The sequence below is a fragment of the Convolutriloba macropyga genome, unplaced genomic scaffold, assembly GCF_964194025.1.
Source record: "Convolutriloba macropyga unplaced genomic scaffold, txConMacr16.3 SCAFFOLD_692, whole genome shotgun sequence".
Classification (NCBI taxonomy): Eukaryota; Metazoa; Xenacoelomorpha; order Acoela; family Convolutidae; genus Convolutriloba; species Convolutriloba macropyga.
The window spans coordinates 65,333-91,134 of NW_027449214.1; the positions used below are offsets into that span (position 1 = coordinate 65,333).

At 31.2% G+C, this 25,802-nt stretch overlaps 1 long non-coding RNA gene across 1 annotated transcript in view; it reads left to right on the plus strand.

Moving 5' to 3' along the window:
* Nucleotides 1–22,501, plus strand: part of LOC142354869 (uncharacterized) — a 46,666-nt gene extending 24,165 nt beyond the window's left edge. Inside the window, exon 3 of the long non-coding RNA XR_012761131.1 lies at nucleotides 22,253–22,501. This is a non-coding gene — a long non-coding RNA (uncharacterized LOC142354869). The remainder of the gene's footprint in view (nucleotides 1–22,252) is intronic.
* The last annotated feature ends 3,301 nt before the right edge of the window (nucleotides 22,502–25,802 follow it).

A 25,802-nucleotide genomic window follows, 5' to 3' on the forward strand; every position in this document is an offset into this window, starting at 1 on the left:
AAGTTAAACTTATCTTTTGGTTTTATCATTCTTAAGTTAAGTGTGTGTTCTTCTTTAGTTTTAGTTAGAGTTTCATATATTTTCTGTAGTTTCCAAACGATTAAGTTGTCAGTCATTTTTTAACTTATATAAATGGACTTTAATCTGGATGCAACTTATGGATATAATAATGATATACGCAAAGTAAGATTATAAAGTATAAACCAAATTATCTAGCTCCAATGAATACAGTTAATACTAATATTAATATCATTCTCAATAGAGAAGAGAATCATTTAAATATACATGATTCATACCTAGGGATAGAGTTTGTTGTATCAAAAAATGCTGGTGGTGTTTTTGCTAATGATGCTGATATCAGATTAGTTATTTATGACATGATAGCATTATTAAGTTCAATTAAGCTTGAAACTAGTGGTGGTAGGACTATTGAATATATAGACAATTGTCATCCTAATCTATTGATGTATAAGTTATTAAGTAGTACTGGTGATGAATATGAGAGTGGTTTTGTTAGAAATCAAGGTAATAGGGATATTGAACTCAAAGGTGAGCATGCTGCTGCAGAAAGAGGTCATATGTATATGATGGTTAAGATGAGTGATCTATTTGATTTTGTGAATGACTTGGAAAAGATTATTAATGGGTTAGGATTAAAACCAATATTAGAAAAAAACAGTAATGATAGAGCTCTATTTAGAGTTGATGCTGATCCTTGCCGGATGGCTAATAATGGTAATATAGAAATAAGAGATATATCATGGTGTGTTCCTAGTATTGATCCTGGTGATGATAATAGAGTTTTTGTACAGAAAGGATTAAATAAAAGGAATAATATCGATTTTAGTTATTATGAAAGAAAAACATTTTATAAGAATGTACTCAATGCCACTATTTTTTTATTTGAATTGGGCATGGAAAGTAGTATGGAAGGACCCCAATGTATAATAATTGTTTTTGAAAATAATAATGTTAATGAACAAGCTCAAGATGCAAGTACATTTCATATAATGAATGTTTTTGAATGTTATTGTAAGATTGGTAACGAATTTCATCTTGAGGATAGAATGAATATTAACTATGGTACTAATTATTATAATGAGGCTTTTAAAGAGATTGTAATTTTCACGAAGATTATAATGGGTTACCTCATATTATCAAACCATATATAAATCATAGAACATTCAAAAGTAGTTATAGAATATATGTATTTGATATTCAGTTCAGCAGTGGCAGATGTTATATGTCATGCATTAGTGTTAACTAGAAAGGTTATTAGTGTTAGTAGTGATGGTAATAAGATGGTTGAGTTTATATCTTAGTTATAGTACACTTAAAGTTAATAGTATAGTTAAAACATACTTATATCTAGTAGTGTAGTTAAAGTATACTTTTATATAAAGGTATAGTTAAGGTACTCTTATATCTAATAGTATAGTTAAAGTATATTTAAATCTAATAGTATAGTTATAGTTACTAAGTTATAGTTATATACTTGTACTTATACATACTCATATCCATATACTTATACTTATACTTATACTTACAGCCAGTTCGCTCTAGTCTTTACTCTAGTCAATAGCATAGTCATTATCTTAATCAAACTAGTTTCTACTAGACTTAACCGAACCCTTAGCATAAATAATATCTAGTTTCCTTTTATTCTCTAGAAATAGACCTCTAGCTTCAAGTTTAGTCATAGGCTTAGTCTTAGTCTTACTCTTCGGTAGTGGCAGGGTTTTAGGCTTTGGCTTGGGTTTAGTCTTAGCTTTAACAACGATTATTTTTTTATATATAAATAGGAGGAACTTTAGTAAGTTCAAAACTAATTCTTATTGTGTTCGTGGTAGACACTATAGTGGTACTAATAATAAAAGAGGGGTTGTCTCAGCTAAAGGAACTAAGATGTTAAAGGGTAATTGTAGTAAATGTAACAGAAATAAATCTATGACTGTCAGTGATGCAACAATAGAAGCAGAAGGATTAAAAGATTTATTTAAGAGAGTAAGTAGAGCAAAAGTTAACTTTGGAAAGAAAGTTGCTAATAAACCTGTAAGGGTTTTAAAGATCGTAAGGGTTTGATAGGGAAATCGGCCTCAACTAGAAACCGTAAAGCAGCTCTAGCAGCCACAACTGATTTAATTGAGTTTGCAACTACTGGTGTACGTATAAAAGTAGTACAGAAAGGTAGGGGGTTATATTTAGGTACAAAGAAGAGATGATTAATTATATTAGAGTTTAAATATTAAATTATAAATATAACTATTTTAGAGTATAAATATTAGAGTTTAAATATAACTATATTAGAGTTTGAATATACCTATGTTAGAGTTTAAATATAAATATGGGTATAACTATGATTATTTATATGACTAGGACTATGGCTATATCTACATCTAATGGTAAATATTAATATTAATAAAATTATTACTAAATACATTATTATAACTAAACACTATTAACTTTAGTTTAAAAAAAACTTTTTTTTCCTTTCTTCTTATTTTCCGCATAGACCTTAACTTATTCATTATTTTTGTCATTATCTATTCTCTTATCATTTATTTATTTAGCGTATAATTTATTAAACTTATCATTAAACTGTTTACATAAAAATATGCATTTGTGAATATTTTAAAATTTTATTTCTTATTTTAGTATTAATTGCTTTTGATAATGAACCACAAACAGTTGCCGTAGCAAAAGCTGTTGGAATAGAATAAGGTAATCCTATGCATGTTAGTGCAACTAATGTTGATGTTGCAGTTGTTGCTACAGATGATAATAGTTTTTCTGTTATATCAGCAATGTTAATGTAATTCCTATATCTACTCAACTTCTTATTATAGTTATTAGTTTGAGTTTCCTAATAAATTTTATTATCTTTTATAATGTTAATGTTATTAATAAATTTATTATTAGCTATGATTTTTTCCTTTATCAATCTTTCTGATACAGATGATAGATCTGGATATAGTAATCTCTCACTCGCTGCTGTTGGTTGACTCATTTTCAGTAGTAAAATAACTCTCAATATCCTTCATTATATTTTCTTGTTTAAAAACATAATGCATCTCTAGTCTTGCTTGTTCTTTGTTGTCTACTAGCTTACTTTCTAATAATATAGCTATTATATATTTTATAACTATCTTAATCATTAATATATGGTTTTCTCCTAAACTTCTCCATCTATCAACACAAGCATCACCTAAATGATTACTAGTAATTGACTGATTAAACTTATTGTTATCAAACTCCACTTTTAATTCATTATATTTAGAAATGGTATCAGCGGAAACTTTGTTGCCAAAATCAGTTTCAACTTTAGACAATATTAGTTTCAACTTCAGTCAACTTATTGGCTAATCTGGATATATTAGATGAGTTAAGAGAAACTGTTCAACTGTCTTATCATCAATCCACACAGTATCCTCATCGGTTGTAGATGATGATAAACCAATAATGTTTGCATTTAGTTGACCAGTTGTAACTTCTTCAAAATCACCTTTTCTTAGTTCAGTTATATTTTTACTTAAACTCTCTATTTTTTTTATTGGATGACAGTAAGTTATTGTCACAATACTCTTCATTTACAACATCTTTTTCATCAATAGGAGGGTGTACATTTGTAATTTTATAAGTATCTTTCATGTCAGTATTATCATTATCTTCTAGGAATAACCCTTGAGCTTTACTTAGTGTTTGTTTACATTAAAAATTTATCTACTTCGTAGCTAATAAGGATTCCAAAACCGTATTATTAGATTCAAAATAAAACTCAGATTTTAATAATTTTTGTTCATAATATTTACCTTCTATTACACCATTAATATCTTCTATTTCATATTTTGGTGGTTGGGTTTTTAGAACTTCATTTACTGTAAACAATTCTCTATTCCAATTAGAAGTGTATCCTTTAGAAGAAAAGTTTGTAAGCATTCCTGACATAATCACCGACTTTAAGTTTTGGTTTAATCTTAGAAGTAGATATAAAATATTTAACCTTATCAGGATTATTAGAAGTATCAACGGTTGTCATATTAATAGTAGACTGATAGTTTTTGCTATAGGTTATTTCTGCATCATTTAATTTATTTACCCAATTAGCATCAACATTGATGAACATTGGTTTATTAATTATATGTGATGAAGTTATATTAAATCTCTCTATGAATACAGCCTTTAAATCACTGTATGTAGAATATATTTCAGTTTCATATTTATCAGTTTATCATTTAGGTAAATTTGTGGTTTTTCCACCATTATTTATTTACCATAATTAAAAATCAAATTGTCTAGTTGTTCTTGATTAATAACATACAAAGATAATAGTTGTTTACATATATTAAACATTTTATCATATAATACATCATGACCAGCTTTTGTTTCTAGTTTTAGTAATTCGAATCTTTCTGCTAAACTATTCGGGTCTGTTTTGCTAAGACCACTAGCTTCTATTTGTTTATCAGTCCCATAATCAGTTTCTTCCTCTTCTTCTACTACTGCCCCTCGTTCATAATCACTAGTATCACGTCGATATATTTCATCTTCACTGGAGGTTGGTATTGATATAACGTGGGAAGTGGGTTCTTCGATAATAGCCAACAAGTTTTTCATAAGTTTTGATCTATTAGTTTTAGTAACTCATCTTTGTTTATAACCAATATCCTTTAGAAATAGTTTCATTTTGTCTTCATCACCTTTTTTGTCTCTTTCGATTACATCTTTACTAGTAATAAACATAGCAAAGCCCTTAGAAAAATCATAGACTTTACCTTTCATTTTTATACCATCGGGCACTAGAGATACATCTATATCATTTTTTTTTTAATTTTTTTGAATTTGCATCAACTGATATTAATCGGAATTGTTTCTTTGTTTGTTTACCCATTTCTAACAGAATATCAATCAGATCATTGTCTACGGCAAATTTTTTCCCTCTATCATCTTTTAATGTTACGGGGGGATTGGGTGCGGGTGTTAAGAGAGCAGCTCGCTCATCAAGAAAACTGTTTTGTTGCTGGCGCCTCAGACTCTTTAAGGCATTAGTATTACTGTCTAATGCGGCTAAAATTTTGTTTTGAAGAGCTTGCATGGTTTCATTATTAGTAATTAAAGTTTTAGTTAAAGAATCAAATAACTCTTCTATGTCACCATGATATTCTTGTTGTCTTAGTTTATCTTCTAATCTAGTTCTTCGGTTTGGTTTTTCTAGTTGAGTTAAATCTATAAGTTTATCTAGCTTAGTCATTTTTTTTATATTAAAAAAAAATTTTAAAAAATAAAATGTACTATCGGAGAGATAATGATATATATATATATATATATATATATATATATATGTATATATATATATATATATATATATATATATATATATATATACATAAATATATATAAATATATATATATATATATATATATATATATATATATATATATACTAACTAATAAGTACTAATTACTTTTGTATTGTTATTCATATTCATATTTATATTTATATTTATATTTATATTATATTCGCAGATCAGTGAAACTGCTTCGCAGATCATTATAGAATCTAATAGCGGCTTCAATTGATTTTCTATATTCATTAATAGTTAGTTCAAAAATATTATTAATTAGTGCCTCTTTCCATTCATCTAATCCTAATTTTATTAATAGTTCTATTGGAGTAGTATTAATATTTTTTGTTAAATCTCTTTTGAATAGATATAGATTCTCATCATGAGGATAGTTTTTAATATTGTTTACCTAGAATCTTTTATCATCAAATGTGTTTAGAATAATCTTGTTTTGTTGCTTGTTTTTGTTGTTGTCGTGCTATCACCAACTTTTTGAATTGTACATTCTTATACAAAACCTTCTTTATTATACATTAATGCGTTATAATACTCTTCAAGTTTAGCATTGATACAATTCTTTGTTCCTTTCTCTTTATTTTTATTGTGGTAATTTTTGTATGTCTTTATGTTAGCTATATGTCTTTGGTGACAGCGGTATAAACTCTGTTATTATTCTTCTTCCCAATTCATGTTTGAATTTACCTGGAACTTTATTATTAGTTTTGATTGGTGGATCGAGATTGGACAGATCCATATGTTCATTGTCAACATTACCCCCACTAAATCTTAATACAAAACTATCATTATCCATATAATGGAGTTGTAAACCTTTGAGAGATTGTTGAAGAATATTATAGAATACATCATACGCGTGTATATTACTTAATTCTAAAATATTAACCCCTACATATACTGGAGAATTTTATTCTATTTTTTTAAATATATTCAATTGGGTTATAATGCTTATATCTTGTTATAATCTTAAATGTTGATTTACTTATACTTTTCATTATCTTTTCTTCATTGTGTAAGAACTTGCTTTGAAGGAAATATAGAGGATTCAAGCACAATCTTCCATATTGTGAGTTGTTCATTAATTTCCTTACATCCTTTTTCGCTTCAGATTTAGCTGTGGCTCTTTTATTAGTATTGTTTTGAATATACTATTGTTTTGAATATTGATCTAAGTTTAATTTCTCTGAACTTGCCTTGCCTCCATCTATTTCTCTATAGCTTAACTCATTATCAATTATCATTATTTTATTGGTCATTGGTGCTAATTGTTCTGTTCTCTCTCTACAACTATTAGTATAATTAATATCACAAACTATATAGTAACCTTGATCGCTATCATCTGAAGTATTTAATATAACATCTATAGATGTGTCAGAGTGCTTGATGTCCTTATAAGGTAGATTCTGAATGATTGCATAACCGTACAGGTTGCTTGCGTCTATTTACCATATGGTCTTACCATTGTCATTGTCATTGCCATTGTCATTACCCTTGCCATTAGCATTAGCATTAGCATAAGCATTAGCATTAGCATTAGCATTACCATTATTTATATATCTATCACTCATTATACCACATATACCACCTCTCTCTGCATAAACGAAATCATCTAGCAAATTTTTATCTTGTAATGTATCTAGTGTATCACCGCTTCACATTAAACAACAATCAAAACTATAACCCGGGAGACTAACGCAATGTAGTCCGTTGAGTTTACATTCTTTCATACTTAATTTAATAACATATTCTTTCATGCAGTAGTCTAATATTTCTAGATCATTCTGTAAATACTATATAGATAGATCTTGACCAGTTTTATTACTGTTGTCTTTATTAAAGTTATCGACTTCTTCTTGCGTTGGTAATTTATTAGATAGTGAGGATTGAAGATTGAAGTCTTCTCTTTTTAGATTACCTATAGAATTGACATAGTCATCTACACCAAAGTAATCATATGGATATAATGTTTTGGTTTTACACCCGTATATCTTTGCTATTTGATCTAGAGGCATAGCTAAGAAATTATAACCATCTAAGAATTTAAGAAAACGAATACTAAACATATTAAACTTACCAGCGGCTAGTGGTATGTTATCTATTTTTCTTTTATCATTATTCTGTTTAAAGAGTTCACTATAAGGTAGATTGAAATCATAACCAGAGCCATTATGGAATATTACGGGAATGAAGTTTTGTTGTTTGTATCTTAGATTACACATTCTACATGCTGGTCCTCTATATTTACAAATTTCATGACAGTGATCTCTTACTTTATTAATACATGTTTTGCTGCATATATGACAAGTGTTATTGGTTTCATGATATAATTCATCTTCTGTAAATATCATCATTTCATTATGATTTAAATTATTCTTTGTTTCTATTTCTAATAGATCTCTAGCAAATCTTTTGAAGCAGTCTAGACCAAAGTAGTATTTGAAATTAGCTTGCCAAGTGTAGCCAATACTAATTGGTATGTGTTCAGCTATTATATATTTATAGTCAATTTTTGCGACTTCAACAATGCAACACTCTATATCGGTGGTTATAATACGTTTTATATTCTATCGCTTATGTTCATTTATAAAAGTAATTTTCTTCTTGTTAGGACAAATATTCTTTGGTTTGAAGGAGTGGCTACATATATGATTGTCATTTTTAATTTGAGAGTTAAAACAATATTTAGATCTATTATAATAATAGAATTTGTGTTGGCTCTTATTCGGTCTTTTTATCAGGGTTCCTATGTTTTTAATTAGAGCACAGTGTTCCGTTAGCCCATTCCCCCAAACTAATATTCTAACATCTTTTTTATCTTTATCAAAGTCATCCACTGATTTAGGTAGTTCTACTTTACCATCACCACAGGGCGTGTATATCCAAGTATTATAATTGTACAATTTCTGTATTCTTATTATATAGCCGAAGTCATCTTCATGTTGTTGTCTTGGTACAATTATATTATTCTGGTATTTACTTTACTTTCACGTGTTGCATGGTCCATGGCAGGTTGTAGCCAAGCAGTAATAGTCAGTTGCAAGCAATTGTATTTGGAATTGCGTATATTTAATATTGATTTAGAGTTTTTGAGATTGGGGGGTAAATCTATATTACTACCAATAGATGCTTTAGTTGGTTCAATATTTATCTAAACAATTCTTAATCCGAGAAATTCGAAATCATAGCCATAGCCTTCATATATTTCCTTTCAAAGTTTAGCCATTGTTTGAAGTCTCCATTTTCATATATTGCATTATTAATAATATAGTCAGTGTTGAAAACTTTTTAGTATTTTTAAGTTCTTCTTTGGTTCTCTTTTTGTACTCACACTCGGCTGTGATCTTATATTTACAACTCCTAATTTTTCTAAACTGGTAGCAACTTTTAATTTCATCTAAAGAATTATTAATAGCTTCATCTATATCTTCAATGTAATTTCCTGCTTTATCAGTAATATAAAATTCTATCATGTTCTGGCTAGAGTTTATATCAAAGTATTCTTTATTTCCTAGATACTTACGATTATGACTATATGAGTGGATAGTTAGGGCTATTTTATTTTTAAATTCTGCATGACATTCTTTACATTCATACTTATTTCTGCAGTAGATACTATCTTCAGTTTTAGTTTTAGGTTTAGTGATGGGTTTTGTTTTAATAATTTCTTTGGTGTTATCTCTAGGTATACTCTCAGTCTGGGGGACCGAGGGCAAAGCCCCTTTACGCTTACTTTCATTTTCAGACTTACTCTCAGTTAGGGAAACCATTGGCAAAGCCCCTTTAGGCTTAGGTCTGAGGAAGCAATAATCCTCTTCTGAGTCATACACTCTCTCCATGTTTTCAGGTATAGGTAATAATGATGGGCTATAACCCTTTCAACTTTGGGTTTAACATCAATTGGGGCTTCATCATCAGAGCCGAACCCTTTCGCTAACAGTTCTTTATGTTTAGAATTGTATGATTGATGCCTGTATAAACCCTTATTTGTTTCAAAGGATAAATTACAGACAAATAACATCGCAGAAGTTTACATTACTGTTAGTTGAGTGAGACATGGCGTATTTTATTAGGGAAAATTTTGGAAAAAATAAAATTTCGAAAGTGAAAAATGAAGTGTAATATGTGCAAAAATAAGCATTGGAAAGAATGTTGTAATGATTGCAAAGAGTAAGAATATTGTTGTTATATATGCAAAGATATAGTTAAAGTAAAAGATTTTGTTAAACATTTGGGGGACCATAATGTCAATCCATATCAATATTTGGAGTGTATTATGTGTAAAGTTTATAAGCATATTTCTTCCTTTAGTTTTAGAAAAGGAAGATGCAGATTGTGCATCTACCTTAACAGATATAGATTTGGCCAAACTAGAAATCAGTTTAGAGAGCTTGTTTATAAGTGTAATATCGGCCAAGCCGTTTCACGGATGTGCGAAGCAGATTCCACCTGATTGACGAACTAGGTTCCCTTTGATTAGGTCTATTGTATTTTTGCACGAGTGAGCGGATTATAAGGCCTAATTTTGATTTTGGTAAAAAATATGTAATATTAGCTTTATTAAAGTATCTTTAGTTTTTTTCTCCCCGAATCTGGCGAATAATTAATGGTAAAGTTCCCAGTTTGCCATACTATCACCAACAGCTTTGACTATTGCACTGAAGTCCTCGAATTTCTTTTTGAAGTCTTATTTGGAAGAAAAGATGAAATTAATTACTGAATTATCTCAGATTCTTTACAATTGGTTGGGATTCAATCTGTTGTTTGTTCAGAATAATTGACAAAATTTTTGCATGGAAATAGTCAATTGCTGTTGCTGGCTTCAAAGAAGCCTAAGCCTAAGTCTAGTTTGACATTGGAGTTATTGAATCCAATAGATAGACTTCCTAATATTTAAGTTAGAAAAAACTTTATTATTGCTATTAGTTTTTCAATCTTGCAAATCCACACGTTTAACAATTGCTAATTGGGGCAGGTTGAAACTTTGCACAGTTATAGCCAAGTTACGGGGCTACAATATTTAGGAGCGGGAACTCCTAAATTTGGTTTATAAATGGAGTTAGTAACAAAATTCGAGCAAAAGTTTTATTTAGTAGAGGGATATTAATATTAGCGGATATCAATATTAATTTATCAGTAGAAAGGGTATCAAAATTAATGTATCAGTAGTAAGGATATCGATATTAATGTATCAGCAGTAAGGATATCAATATTATTTATCAGTAAGTAGAATATCAAAATTAATAATAAATTTATTTCTCAATAACCAACCATTTGTTTATCATTTATGAAAATTGTGAATCTGCCATGCACCTAGACTGTAGCTGGCTATCCTTCTGAATTTCTGCTAAGAACCTTGTCAGAAATCTTTTCCACTCCGAATAGTAGTCTGTTGAGACTAGGATCCTTGGATAGTTTTCGCATGCTTGAATCAAGTTTACATAACTCTGGATAGTAGAGTGGGAAAATCCTTTATCGTTCAGCAGTTGTTTCCAGGGAATATCCTTATTGTTCTCTTGATGAACTTGTTTCACTTTCCCCAATATGTATCTTCTGTCAGAAATTGTCAGTAGATATAAACGAATCAACTTTCCCTCCATGTTATTGACTGTGGTGAGATAAGACTCAAATTCACCAACATTGAATGAATTTCTGAACTTATCACGAAATGATAAATATTCTGGCACGTTCACTTCAAACTTGTCGAGTGTTTCCTGATGCTCGTAATTTAGTAGGTCCTTCTTGAACTTGGAGAAGAATACCTGGAAGAGTTCTGGTTTAGTTCGTTTTCCAATCTCACTTTCATGTTCAGCGGTGTTGTCGGGTATGCATTTGTTCACCTTACAAAATGTAATCATTTGAGTTGTTAAATTAGTTAACTCGTTTAGATTTTCTGCAGATAAAGAAGTGCTTGATAAAGCTACAGTTAGTAAAGTCTCGTCAAATGGCGAAAATTGTTTAAAATTTTTCGCTAGTTTTTGCAGTGAAGTGAAACTCATGATGAATCGCCAAATAATGCCGTGGAGAAAAAAGGTCCACTCATGGAGAATTATTCTTGAAAATTCTTCTTCTAGAATCTTCGGACATGATTTTTAAGTTAAAATTAGTTATTAATTCCCAAATAATTACCTGTTTTAGAGTAAAATAATAATTAAATCCTTCTATTAAATTGAATGCTTTGTATAATCTATTAAAAATAAAATATAATTTTTAATAAGTACTCAACTTGCAAGCTAATATTGAAATATGTGTTATGTTTGTATTTTTCACTCGTTTGATCTGATTCTGCTAATGGCGAGGGTCATTTCTGTTAATGGTGGCGGCCATTTTATCATGACATGCACTTTTCCTTTTCATCATTTAATTAACTATTTATAGATTGTGCAAAGTGAGTGCGTATTGCGTAGTTTTGCTTATAGTAGTGGATAAAACGGGGCTTCCAGTTAGCAGACGGCTTGGTCAATTTCCCCGAGTTTTTATGAGGGGAAATGAATCAAGTTGGCTGCTGGCTGGAAGCCCCGTTTTATCCACTAATCGGAGGTACAAACAAATAATTATAGGAGAATTGATCTGAGCACAAGTAAATAAACCGCTAGGTTAGCAACAAAATAAACTACATGTTACTAGGAGTCGGGGGGTCGGGGATATCAGTCTGCTTCACTTTGAACAAGTTCTTGAACGATAAAATGCCAATATGTTTGTTAACTTATATTTGTTCTGTACCTATACTTTGATGTTTTCATTTTGATGCCATTTAGAAAACAATCAAAGATAATTGCAGTTATATAATTTTGACCCGATAAATATGAAGCGTCAAAAGGCTAATTATCTTCATCTGAGCCTTCATTTCATTGGCCTGAGCAATCGAATGCAATGGTAATAATTCATGATCATGTAATTAATGTGGCATTAGAAAAGTTAAATGTAATCAATAAAACAGTGAATAATATGTAATTAAAAGGATCACTCAGTAACTCATAATGGATCTTTTCCGTTTGTGCCCCCCCCAGTACGTTATGCTCCCCCCAGTTACAGAGCACGTGCCATTACATAGTAAATCATTATGTGAAAATATGGCACGTGCGTCTGGGGGGTGCAAATAATATGCTCCCAATAAGCTGGGGGGGGGGGGGGGGGGGCACAAACGGAAAAGATCCCTCATAATTAGCGATCCAACTGCAATTTGATTAGGTATAAAAGGTTATGACAAATTTTTAATGCAGATTTTAAGTGAACTGAATTATGTTCTATGGTTATTTTCATGTTTCATCTGTTTCATGGTTATTTTTATCAAAAAAAACTCCTTAGGTAACGAATAGCAACATATGGGTTTGCATTTGAGAATAGCTACATTCAAGTTAACAAACTCTGCTTAGAAGTTAATGGAGTTAGGCGGAGCTCGCAAAAATTGGTTTGCACCGCTAAGATTTATAAGTGGTTCACAATCACATATATTTAAAATTAGGGTTTCAATCAAATTTACGCAAAAATTCGTTGCTGTTTTGGGTTGAATTTCTGATTGGGTTAAATTCAGGGTTAAATATGAATAAGGTTAGGAACAAAGCCAAGAATTTTTAAAGGTTGCTGAATTTTGATACGCGGTCTTTGCAAAAACTTTTGCCGGAAATTGGTCACTTCAATGATTCGATTGTACATTTCGTCACAAAAAAGAGTCACCTCCCAATGTTCATATCCCCGACTTTAACTTCAACGTCAGAGGTCACTTTGAAAAAAGATTTTTTTACCCGTCAACCAGGTTATTAGAACAGTCCTGGGAATATTTTGATCACGTTTATGGCGCCAAAAAAGCGGACAATAAAGATCCTACACTTAGGGTACTCTCGTTTCTTTATTGATGTTTTCTTAAATCTTGAAAATGAAAAAAAAAATTGTAGAAACGTTGAAGCAAAAGAACACAAAACCTCGTTTTCCTTGTTACTACGAGGACAAAAATCTGAAAGACCATTGAAATTGCTTTGATTGAAGAATTCAAAAACATTTAAAACTGTACATTTGCCTTGCAAATGTTAGTTGCGAAACAAAAGTGCACATTGAAGAACACAAAGTGACTGACCCGCGAAATTCCATTGTGAAGCAATCAACAAAAAAACTTTTTCACTATTGTAAGTAGAACAATTACCAGCAAAACAAATGAATTGTGTGAACAAAAACCTTGAATCTTCAATAAAACAGAATAAATCAGTGACAACGTAAAAACTAAAGTTTTAAAAAACTAATGATTTCTAAAATTAAATAGATTGTAATAACTGAAACAGATTTACAATATCAAAAGTAGTAAACACGAAATCCTAACATTATTAGAGTGTTTGAATCAGGTCCAACAAAAATTCACGATGAACTACTAGTTATCGAAGAGACAACCACTGCTCGTTATACATTCCATTCTTATTTGGCGTCTACCAACAAGATGAATTGCAAATAAATGCTGTAGAGTGTTGCACGTTTTTAAACTAACTCTTTTAATTGTAAACAAACTAAGAAAACCATGGAAGTCAAACTTTAAGTATATGTTAGAGTATAGTTCTTGGAAGCCTAAGGCAGTTAGAGCTCTAAGCCGAGGGTGCTTGCACCAGAGGCTGCGCTCCAATTGCCGAAGGCTTCCCAGAACTATACTCTAACTTAATTAGACTTCAATTTCGCTGTTCAAAACTCAAAGAGAGGATTCAAATAAAATTTATAGTAACATTGCAATTCTCGTGCAGCGAATCAATCCAACAATTGAATAATCGTTCAACCCAAATAAGCTTTTTTTCTGAATCCCTTGATATTATTGTAGGAATAAATGGATCGCAGAGGTCGTCAGCCCAGCCAACTCTGTTGTGTCACTCTCATTGTCACTCTTTATTGAAATTGCTTTGATTGAAGAATTCAAAAACATTTAAAACTGTACATTTGCCTTGCAAATGTTAGTTGCGAAACAAAAGTGCACATTGAAGAACACAAAGTGACTGACCCGCGAATTTCCATTGTGAAGCAATCAAAAAAAAACTTTTTCACTATTGTAAGTAGAACAATTACCAGCAAAACAAATGAATTGTGTGAACAAAAACCTTGAATCTTCAATAAAACAGAATAAATCAATGACAACGTAAATACTAAAGTTTTAAAAAACTAATGATTTCTAAAATTAAATAGATTGTAATAACTGAAACTGATTTACAATATCAAAAGTAGTAAACACGAAATCCTAACATTATTAGAGTGTTTGAATCAGGTCCAACAAAAATTCACGATGAACTACTAGTTATCGAAGAGACAACCACTGCTGGTTATACATTCCATTCTTATTTGGCGTCTACCAAGAAGATGAATTGCAAAAAAATGCTGTAGAGTGTTGCACGTTTTTAAACTAACTCTTTTAATTGTAAACAAACTAAGAAAACCATGGAAGTCAAACTTTAAGTATATGTTAGAGTATAGTTCTTGGAAGCCTAAGGCAGTTAGAGCTCTAAGCCGAGGGTGCTTGCACCCGAGGCTGCGCTCCAACCGCCGAAGGCTTCCCAGAACTATACTCTAACTTAATTAGACTTCAATTTCGCTGTTCAAAACTCAAAGAGAGGATTCAAATAAAATTTATAGTAACATTGCAATTCTCGTGCGGCGAATCAATCCAACAATTGAATAATCGTTCTACCCAAATAAGCTTTTTTTCTGAATCCCTTGATATTATTGTAGGAGCAAATGGATCGCAGAGGTCGTCAGCCCAGCCAACTCTGTTGTGTCACTCTCATTGTCACTCTTTATAGTTTTTTGAAATATGAGCAATTTATAAAAATTTATTTTTAAATTGACTCAATTATAGACCTTAACAAAGTCCTCTTTGCCGAAGTTTTTATATTTTGTGACTGTTTCCTGTTTTCAATTATCCCTTTCAATTATCTTCAAAAAGTGTATGCTATGTCTCATGAGAAAAAAATTGAGCTTCCTATAACATTTTCCAAGAAACATGCCTCAAGGCTTCCAAGAATTTTTTCCAAGAAGTTTGCTCAGTTGATTGCTCATTTCATACCATTTCGTAAGGTTGAACTCTTCGAGACAAGTGAGAAAAGCGAGCAAAAACTGATTAAGTTGAAAGGCTAGTGTGATATGAAACGTGAAATCTTGAAAAATGTGGGACGCTTGAAAAAAGTATGAAATAAATACTTCTTGCTTGATCAACATTCAAAATTAGTGATCGAGCCTAATTTTAATGTTGATTTTCTTTAACAGCAAAATTGAGTTCTTAAACAAATAAGATGTTTACGTTTGACAAGATTATTAACAAAAGTAAGAAAACGAAATAAAAAAATGATAAAGCGACCAAAAATGGTCAAAAGAGAGTCCCACTTTTCTGGAATACAAAATGCACAGCTACAGTAAAGTATTCTGCATCATTTAGAGGCAAAAAGCTGATATAAGCGAATATAAAATACTCGTGGGCATGAAGTCATACTGAGAGACGACGCCTCCTTATACAAAGTTATTCATCAAAGTATCCTAGTCTTAGAATGTTTAGGAAAAAAATTAGTTGATTTTGGTCGACGGAATTGGCTTGAACTGACAAAATTTGAGTCATGTGTTGAAACAATGCATGCGATACAAGCAAATAGTCAATTATAAAATCGACCGCAGACAACTTAGAAAATTTGAGTTGAGGATATGGTGGAAGTGTTGTGAGTATACTACAGAATGTGCAAACTATTAGAATAGTTTATAAGAAAGAAATACTCAGGAGCTTTTGCAACACGATTTGTGGATTGTTTTTGCTCAAAAAGCAATACTTACTTTGTATCAGTCGACAAACAACTCTGGCGACAGAGACAACAGAGTTACACACTTTGTCTAGAAAAAATGTCAAAAAAATTCGTTTATAAACTTTCAATTTCTGTTAACTATTAACATTGAAGCAACAGTTATGCGTCATTAGATATTCATTTCGGTAACAAGTGACAATTCCTAGGCAGTTGGAGAGCTTATTTAAGCGAAACAATTGTTCGAGCAGAAATTGAACGTCGGCGTCGTTAATGTCTCCGTCCAAAAATAAACGATGAACTCAATTATAAAAGAACCAAACACTGGTTGTGATAATTCCACTTTGTTTCAATAAGTCCCGACTACCAAATGGCTAATTAACACTCAAAAATTTGAAATCTTTTGAAATTGCCTCCTTTGATTGCACATAAGCCAAATGAACCATAAAAGCCAAATGTGAAACGATATAATATGATTCTGTAAACCGTGATCGAAAGTTCAATCGAAATTTTCATTATCTTTGATGGTGATTGACTATTTTGCAAGCAACTTATGTGTGTTCTTTTGAAACAATGATGCCATAGAAGCAAATAGCCAATCATAAATTTGACTAAAGGCGATTTAGAATCTTGAGTAGGCGATTGAGTAGAATTGTAATGAGTGTTTGAGCGATTGAGGGAAAATCTGGTTATTCTTTGTCTAGTTTTTTAGGAATCAACTTTTATTTGAGACAAAACTACATCACAATTTTTTTTTCACAATTACTCCATAGTTTTCTCGACAGAAGCGGACATGAAAAGGCAAGGTTCATATAAAGATATGGTGAACAAAACTCTAACACCCGTTAGTCCAATGAAAAAGTAGTACAAACCAAAGCCAAGAACCAGATGTACTACACGTTTTGTCATTAAATGTTCGGAGAGAAATATCAAACGATCTAAGAGTAGACATCGGAGATTTTGTGGGAATATTTTAAGAGAAAGAAATGTTCAAGAGCATTTGAATAAGGATTTTTGAAAATAATTTTTTGTTCAAAAGGCATGAATCATTCTGTATCACTCAAAAAGCTTCATCGGCGAGACAGCAGAAAGCCACAATTACAGTTGCCCGGGTTCTGGAAGCCAAAAAAATGTCAACAAAACAATTATAAAATGACTCTTCTTTTTTGTTATTTACCAAACTTAAAGCAGCAATTTGCTTGGGCATAGGTGTTCATTAGGTGTTCATTTCAGTGACAAGTGTAAGTTTGGGGCGATTTCAGCGTTAATTTTCGTGGAACCATTCTTCGAATCGAAATTAATTGACGGCATCGTTGATGTCACCGTTTAATTTTTAAAAATTTATGAAATACAAAATCCAAGAACTGTCATTTCCTGCTAAAAATCCTGCTAAAAAAGGGGTAGAGTTTGAGTTTCTCAATTCTTTGGAGATTTTGAGCTCCGTCAATTACAAAGATTGTGCGGACAGGATGACGATCTTACTTTTCCAGTTGAAAAATTTCAGTTTTAAATTCCTTCAAAAGGGTATTAGACGCTAACGAAATAACGTTTTGCTTTAAAATGAGTCAGGCCTCAAACAGACTTATCAAGATTGTTCAAACAAAAGTTTATCTTCGAGAGATAGTTCTGGAAAGCATTTGATTTTCATCTGCATCAATAATGTTTAGTAACATTACTTGGTATAAGCTACTAGGTCTTAAAAAGGAAAGTGTACAAGCTATGGAAAACTCGTCTAACAGTTTTTTTTCAAATGTTAGACTACGAGAAGCTATTTTAAGCGCTATTCAGTCAATTGAAGATGAAGTTAATAACCCTACGCAGAACATCTCACTCGTTTTGGTTTAACAGGAAAATTTTTTTCTGAAAGAGTTCAGAACTAAATGAATATAAACTATGCAAATGAAGAAGTTTACGACATTCTTCTACTATAAGAAAAAGGAGTTTTGGAGCTCTAGCAAACGATGTTCGCCCGTTTTGCTCTGCCATTTATCAGCGGAGATGAATAGATTGCAACTATTGAAACAACTTATCGCTAATATTTCAGTCGTAAAAAGCAGAAGTAGTGTATACAATTCACGAACAACGATATACAGAAAGGTGACTGGATTTCAATTTCTATAAACTACTAAAATTGGACTTTAAAATTGTCTGTTCCGCTCATTGTAATAATGCTCTAAGGCACACTTACAATTATCTTTTTCTACTACTTTACTCTTAATGGAAAACCAGCCAAGATACCATACTTTCTGTATAACTTACTATTGATCAACACACAATTAAAATAGAAGGTAATGACCAATACATTGCTTAAACATAATTAAAATAAAAATGATGTTTTCTAACTAATTAAAGCATGGCTCAGAGCACGCTAAAAACTCGATGAAACGAGCTGAAAATGCCGCAGGGGAAAGAGAAGATGATGATGAAGAAGAAACTTTGTTCTGAAATACTACTAATAACTCTGCCTGACTGTCTGTGTGACTCCATTTGCTGTGTTGTTTGTACTCTTGGTTTCTTGGAGTGTTTATGTTATTCGTTTAATAAAAAAATTACAGCAGAAAGATTTCTTCAGAAAATGTTCTGGGTCAGAGATTGTAGCTTTTGTGAATACAGTCAACTTCCTCCGCTTGAAAATGAAATATTTAAGAAATATTCAAGTGTTTTCCTACATTTGGTTGAAATTAGTTCAATTAGTTGTTGCATATTTAAAAATTCCTGACTTTAAAACTCTTGAAAAGAGACATACAAAGGCAATGAAAAACAAAAAATTGCACTGCAAATAAACTACTGTTTGAGAACGGTGCTTTCTAGACTACGTAGAAGAATTGAATAAAATATTGAATCACACTTTGATGCAATCGTCAAATACGAGTGTAAAAAGGTAATTGGCTGTGATCTTCAAACTTCCTCATGCTTGTAATGCTGTGAACTGTTGTTGCAAATCCTCCTCCTATCTTGAGAGTTGCCTTCAACGACATTACTTTGACTGGGCTTTGGTTCGTGAGAAGCTGGGTTGGAATGATTTTCTTAAGGTAACTGGTGAATATGTATTTCACCTTTTCTGCGTTATCTTCGATTTGACATCTGACGCTGGGTGCAATCAATTTTCGAAAAAATTTTGGATGTTTTATCTTTTGGGGCCGATACATGGTCCTAAAATTGTTTCAAAGCTTTTTCTTGACACTATAAAAATATTCTTGCTCTCATCTTGTAAGGCTTTTAGACGTTTTTCTATTCAAGGTCGTTGGCGCAAATCGTGAGAATAGGCTCTGAATTTTATTCAACGAGTTCAAAAAGCTATGTATCTTTCCACATGGGGACGAAAGTCGAGTTTGGCAAAATTGTCTGCTTCAAAACGCACAAAACAACAATTTCCCTGGTCAATCTGCTGGTCGTGAAGGAATACTTTGCGCTGCGTGGGAAATCAAATTATTGCGATGAGCTCACGTATGTTGTCCTGGATATAAGGGCTGCCAGACGGATTTTTTGCTTGATATCAAGAACAAACTTCTTCGCTTGGATGTCAAAGGGAAAATTTTTTTCGCTTTACTGATATATCATTTCGAGCATGACCCAATAGATGATTTTTTATCTCGATAAACTTCAGTGTTTACTACTATTTAATTCTACTTAAGTTCTTCAACGTTTTCTCAAGGGATACAGGTGCAACCGAAAAAAATACCCAGTCAGGTTTTTTTTCGAAGATGCTGTTTTTCAGTCGCAAGAGAAAATTTTACAATTGCAAGCAAAAATTACCTGTGCTAGATTGTACAACAAAAAGAATATTTGCTATCGCTTGCCTTGAAAAAGTTAAGTTGTCCTAATTTATAATTTTTTGGGTAATGTTGTTCTTTTTTTTAGGTTGAGGAGTGTGTCATTGAGTAAATGAGTTTTTCATAAGGAGTTTTTCAAATGATTTCAAAGTCATTGTCAGAGAACACCTGTGTATAGGAAGTGTAAAACGCTAGAATAGCAAGAATTTTAGCTGTAGCTTGGCTTGGAAAAAATTGAGTTTTCATACGCAAATTCGCGTATTTCGCGAATACCGAATTTTAAAACTAGATATATTTCCAATGGACAGGGAATTGTTCAAAACCAACCAAAATTGGCTTGGGAGATCTCCAGTGGGTACAGAGTACAAAACAGCAAGATTTTGTTGTAGTTTGCTAGGAAAAAAATCCAAATCAAACTGAACATGGTATGGAGTATCACTTTTGTACGCAGAGTCTAGAACAAAGGAAATTTTGCAATAGCTTGGCTAACAAAACAAGTACTTTTTCTTACGAAAATTTCCGATTATTTCGAATGGGTATTTTTGAAATATAGTGGTTTTGTCTGGGTCAAAGAGTTGTCCTGATCAAATCGAACTTGGCATCTATTATCCCCTGTGCACATAGAATGTAAAACAAAAAATGCTATTGCTTTGCTAGGAAAAAAAAGTTAGTTTCTGATTTAAAATTTTTCCGATTACTTTGAATAAGTATTTTTGAAAAATAGTGTTTTTGACCGGGTCAACGAGTTGCCCTGATCAAACCGAACTCGGTATCAATTATCCCCTGTGTACATAGGGTGTAAAACAAACAAAAATGCTATCGCTTAGTTAGAAAAAAAGTTTATTTCTTATAAAAAAATTTCTGATTATTTCGAATAAGTATATTTAAACAATAGTGTTTTTGACTGGGTCAACAAGTTGCCCTGATCAAACCGAACTCGGTATCTATTAAGCTCTGTGTACAAAGAGTGTAAAGCAAGAAATGCTATTGCTTCGATAGGAAAAACATTAGTTTTTCGTACGGAACTTTCCAAGTGTTTCGAATAGTTGTTGGTCGAGTCAGGAGTCAATAGACCATTATGTACAAAAGATAACAAGGCTGCCGTGCGGTTTTTTCGGACTTATACGACGCCGTAGTGGGGCCTTACTAAGTTCTGAATGTTTAATCCATTTGGGTTTATAAATATATATATATATATATATATATATATATATATACATACATATATATATATATATATATATATATATTATATATATATATATATATATATATATATAAATATAAATAAATATATATTTAGATATATATATATATATATATATATATATATATATATATATATATATGTATATATATATATATATATATATATATATATATATATATATATATATATATATATATATATATATATATATATATATATATCTAAATATATATAATATATATATATATATATATAAATAATTCTGTATTCGAAACAGGAGGATAATTTGGTAATTTAAACAAAAGAAAAAAACGCTGAATGATAAGAACAGTTGTTTAAATATGGAGAAGTGAAAAGTTTACAAATTGATTTAAAATGTAATTCAACACTGTTTAATATCAGTAGAATATTCCAGCGCGCTGTAACAAAAACAAATAGTGCAGAATTTTTTTCATTTTTGTTGCACGACTACTTTCAGTGCGGTATTATCATATATTGCGTATTTGAAAGTATTGTTATAAAGCAGAGTCACTCCGCGCAGTGAATTAAATCAGCTGAAAGTTACGAGCAGTGAAGAGTACTTTGAAATGACATAGTTGAAAATTTGAATGAAATAATCATGATTGAACACTCTGGTTTTAACCTTAAAACTCACCTACAAACAAAAAAAGCAGAATTAGGCATAGCCCTATTAGCAAAGATGTTACAATGGGTTGTTCTCAAAGTAAACCGTTTTAAAAATTGGATAAGTTAACAGGATAGTTGTAATGCAGTCTTTATAGAAATTTTCGAATCTTTTCCGTTTGTTCCCTGCCAGCTTAGCGCGCGCTTATTATTTGCACCCGCGATGCACGTGCCTTAATTTTGCATCATGATTTACTATGTAATTGCATGTGCTCTGAAACTGGGGGAGCAAAAGATCCAGTTTTTCTTTATAGAGAACTGATTTCAGAATCTTTCAAATTAGTTTTATAATAAACTGCCGCTAAACTATGTGCCGAAAAAGCTTCTCTGATTCACAAGATTTATAATTGTATTAGCAAAAAATATGCTTTCAAGACATTAACTATTTCCATATTAGACAGTTTCTCTTTTCCTACTTTTTTAACTCTTTTTATGAAATTGAACTCTTCTTGACAGTAATTAATTGTTTGATATCTTTAGTAACCCCAGTGTTTCGGCTAAGGCTCAGATTCCAATCAAGCTGTTCTTGAGCATCCTTCTTGGCAACCTAACTACTACATTTGCATCTGTTTGTGCGTTTACTAAGAGGAATTGTGGATTCATAGTACTGAAGTCACTAATAATACTCCGGAGATTGTTTTTCATTGCAAAGTAGAGACGATTGCTGTATTTTGGATAAATACAAACCCACAAATATTGGATCAACTCCGCAAAGAATGCGCATTCAAGAGGTAAGAGAAGTTTTGTACAGAATCTCAAAGTTCTCATAGTAATGAAGTTGTTGTCATCTGTTGTGCGCTTTTGTTATTATAGCATATATCTGGACAAATTTTGACATGGAGCTCAATTGTGGTGCTGCTTTCGATAAAAAAAACCACTAACCAGAAAAAAACAAAATTACAGAGTTAAAAATCAACCCTTCATTTTTCAATGATTCTTCAAAAAAGCACGAAACATTTCACAATTTGAGGTTTTCCGTCAGCAAAGTTTAAAGGCAATTGATAAAATTTTTGTTTGATTTTTGCAATCAATGGCAAACAACTAAATCAGCATCAGAACTATCTTTCATAATGATCGGGCTCAATGTTTGAATTAGAGATTTTTCTAAATTTGCATTTTGTCAGGGACCGCAAAACTCATTTTATGGACTAAAGTAACTGGAGAGAGAATTCATTAAAAGGTCTATGACAAAAGACGTTGAGGTTTTGACCGAGAAAATTGACCTACAAAATTGGCCTAAACACATTTTGCAGTAGAAAATCTTGCCGCCTAATGAAATTAAGACTTAATATCAAGACAGTAAACAAAATAAAAAATAAGTAAAATAAGTAAAAATGGAGAAAAAAAGTGCCGCTTCATATCAAAACCTTTAGTTTTCTCGACTAATTTACGTTTAAGCTATAAGATTTTTTTCATTCATTTTGTAATAATTGTTGTTTAGCATACTGGCATTTCCAACAATTTTTAGTACAGTATAATTTAGAAACCAACTAAAAAGAACTGTTTAGCCTACATATGCCAGTGGTTGCAATTATTATCTTCTCATCACATTCTCATCAAATATATGCAAAGGTTTTATACAACTTTTTAGGAGTTGATTTTTTTGACAGCACTTGAGAATCTGTTGAAACCAGTTACAAATATAATATATCTAAAAATTCATTTACTCTCAGCGGTTCTGCAGTGAGAATTTTGAGAACTTATGAGACAATTAAAAAAGTTTACTCTCAAAGAGGATACAAATATCTTTTTTATTAGGTAATCTGTTAAAATTTTTGGACCTTTTACAATTGTGCCCGACCTACCAGCTTAGTAGGGGTTTATTATTTGCCCCCCCAGACGCAATTGCCATTTTATTACATAATGAATAACTACATATTCATTATTCATGCACTTAATCTGCATAGCGTACTTGGGGGGAGGAGGCACAAGTGGAAAAGATTCATAGTTTTTATAGCGTACATTAGATCAATTTCACTTACAGTTCCAATAGTTTGCGCTTGGTATCGGTGTTCCGGTGCTTCTCCGCTCTCACGTTTTGTTTTGTTTTTTGAAATGTTTTATGCACAAAAAATGCGGCATCACACACAAACCCAATTGAGAATGGATCTTAACCCATGTAGCTTTTAGCAATAAATAATGACAGATTAAGGATTCCTAGAATCATGGGTCATTTTTGAGAACATGGAGTCCGTGTGACGAAGTTAGGAAGTTAAAAAGAATGCAAACGTATCGCATATACTAAGTACACTCTGTTACATGCAACGAAAAAAATAAGGTTATATATGAATATCTGATAGTACACTGAATTGGGCCCTTCGGGTAGACGCGAAAACGCTAAGTTATTTTAATTTTTAAAATAGAGAAACAACTATTACTCCAAAAAAATTGTAATTCTTTTAAAAAATGCTCTTTTCCGAATTTCGAAAACCGTCATATTAAAACAAATGTAGAGAAAACCCATGTTTTTATTGGAGCTAAAAATCATTATTATAAAAAGATGAGACATCATTCTAATAAAGATTAATCATCATGTTAATTGATGAAAGGAATAACTATCATTCTGATGAAATTATTCTAATTATAAGAACAAAAAAGTCGAAAGAATGTAAGAAGATTATAGTTATTGTTTCAATAAAATTTTTCATCAAAATAAAAAAGAAAAACAATATCAAGAAAATGGATAACCTCAGACAGCAAAACTGTTTCCCAGAGAATATGTCAGAAAGAAATATAACATCTCACTTAGCGGAAGAACAACTATAGGCGTAGCTGTTCGACATATTCGTTCAAGAAAAACCGTTTTCCTATAAACTTCTGTAGAACAAAATCCCCGAAGAGCCTTGCTGATTGTTATTTTTCCTCTGTATTTAGATATTATAGATTTTTTTTGTATATGATCTGTGAATTAGCTGCGCTGAATGTTCTATTTTGAAAATAGATATCATTTTTCAAACAAAAAGTTATATTTGGTAGAATAATGGAATTTATTATTGGTTTTTTTATGGTTAATAGTTCTTCTCAAATAATGCCGGTTCTGTATTTAATCTTACCAATCTAGCTAATATATTTAGAGAAAGGAGATTTTCTCTACTTTAACGCGGTGATTAAATTTGTTGAAATGATATCTATTTCTCTATTCTTAGTTTGGAACGAAGATTTAGTTTATGAGAATAATGTCTACACTCTATTTAAAATTCGAAATGAAAATAATATTTATCAAAACAATGCCTAATTTTTTAAAGGATTTCTTTGAAAATTTTATTGATTGCTTGAATAATAACCGGATTGAGGTCTCTCAGAATTGTGGTGAAAAGCGATGAAAAAAATCTAACCGCAATTCATTCAAATTTTTTATCGTTGAGTGCATTGAAAACGGTAAATTTTTTGCGAGATTTGCAATTTTAAGGGGTGAGTTTTAGCAAGGTTTGCGTTTGCTATGACAATTTTTTATTAGCGCATTCGCCGGATCTTTTAAAAAAGCTTTTGCCGTACACATGTTTGGACCTCTGACCTACAGCATGGCAACCCTTCATTCTTCTGCCCCGTCTGTTTTTACTTCTTTTTGTTATACTTGTTTTACTTCTTTTCACAATAAGTCAGAATTCCTCAATTTACGGAAAACATATGCGTCGAGATTTCGTAGGATTTGTGGTTGTTAGCGGTGAAGTTTTAAAAGATTAGCAGCGGAATCAGAGCTAAAAAAAACTAATTCATACAAACTTTCATCGCTTTCGTCGCAATTCCTATCATTTTCTGCAACCTTTAGCGCTGACGCCTCTACCCGCGAAAGTAATTTCTTGACTTACATGGTTACTAATTTTATTAGTTTTATGATTATTCACTAATTTAGTTAAACAGTACAATCTATTTTCTTTCAACTATACATGATCATTTTTTTATTTCAACATGCTTATAAATTTTTTTAGACTGATATTTGTTCTCTACTTTTATAATTGAAATTTATTACATTGTGAGACAAAAAGAATGGCCTAATTTTGTTTGAAATTCTATGTAAGTATATAACTGG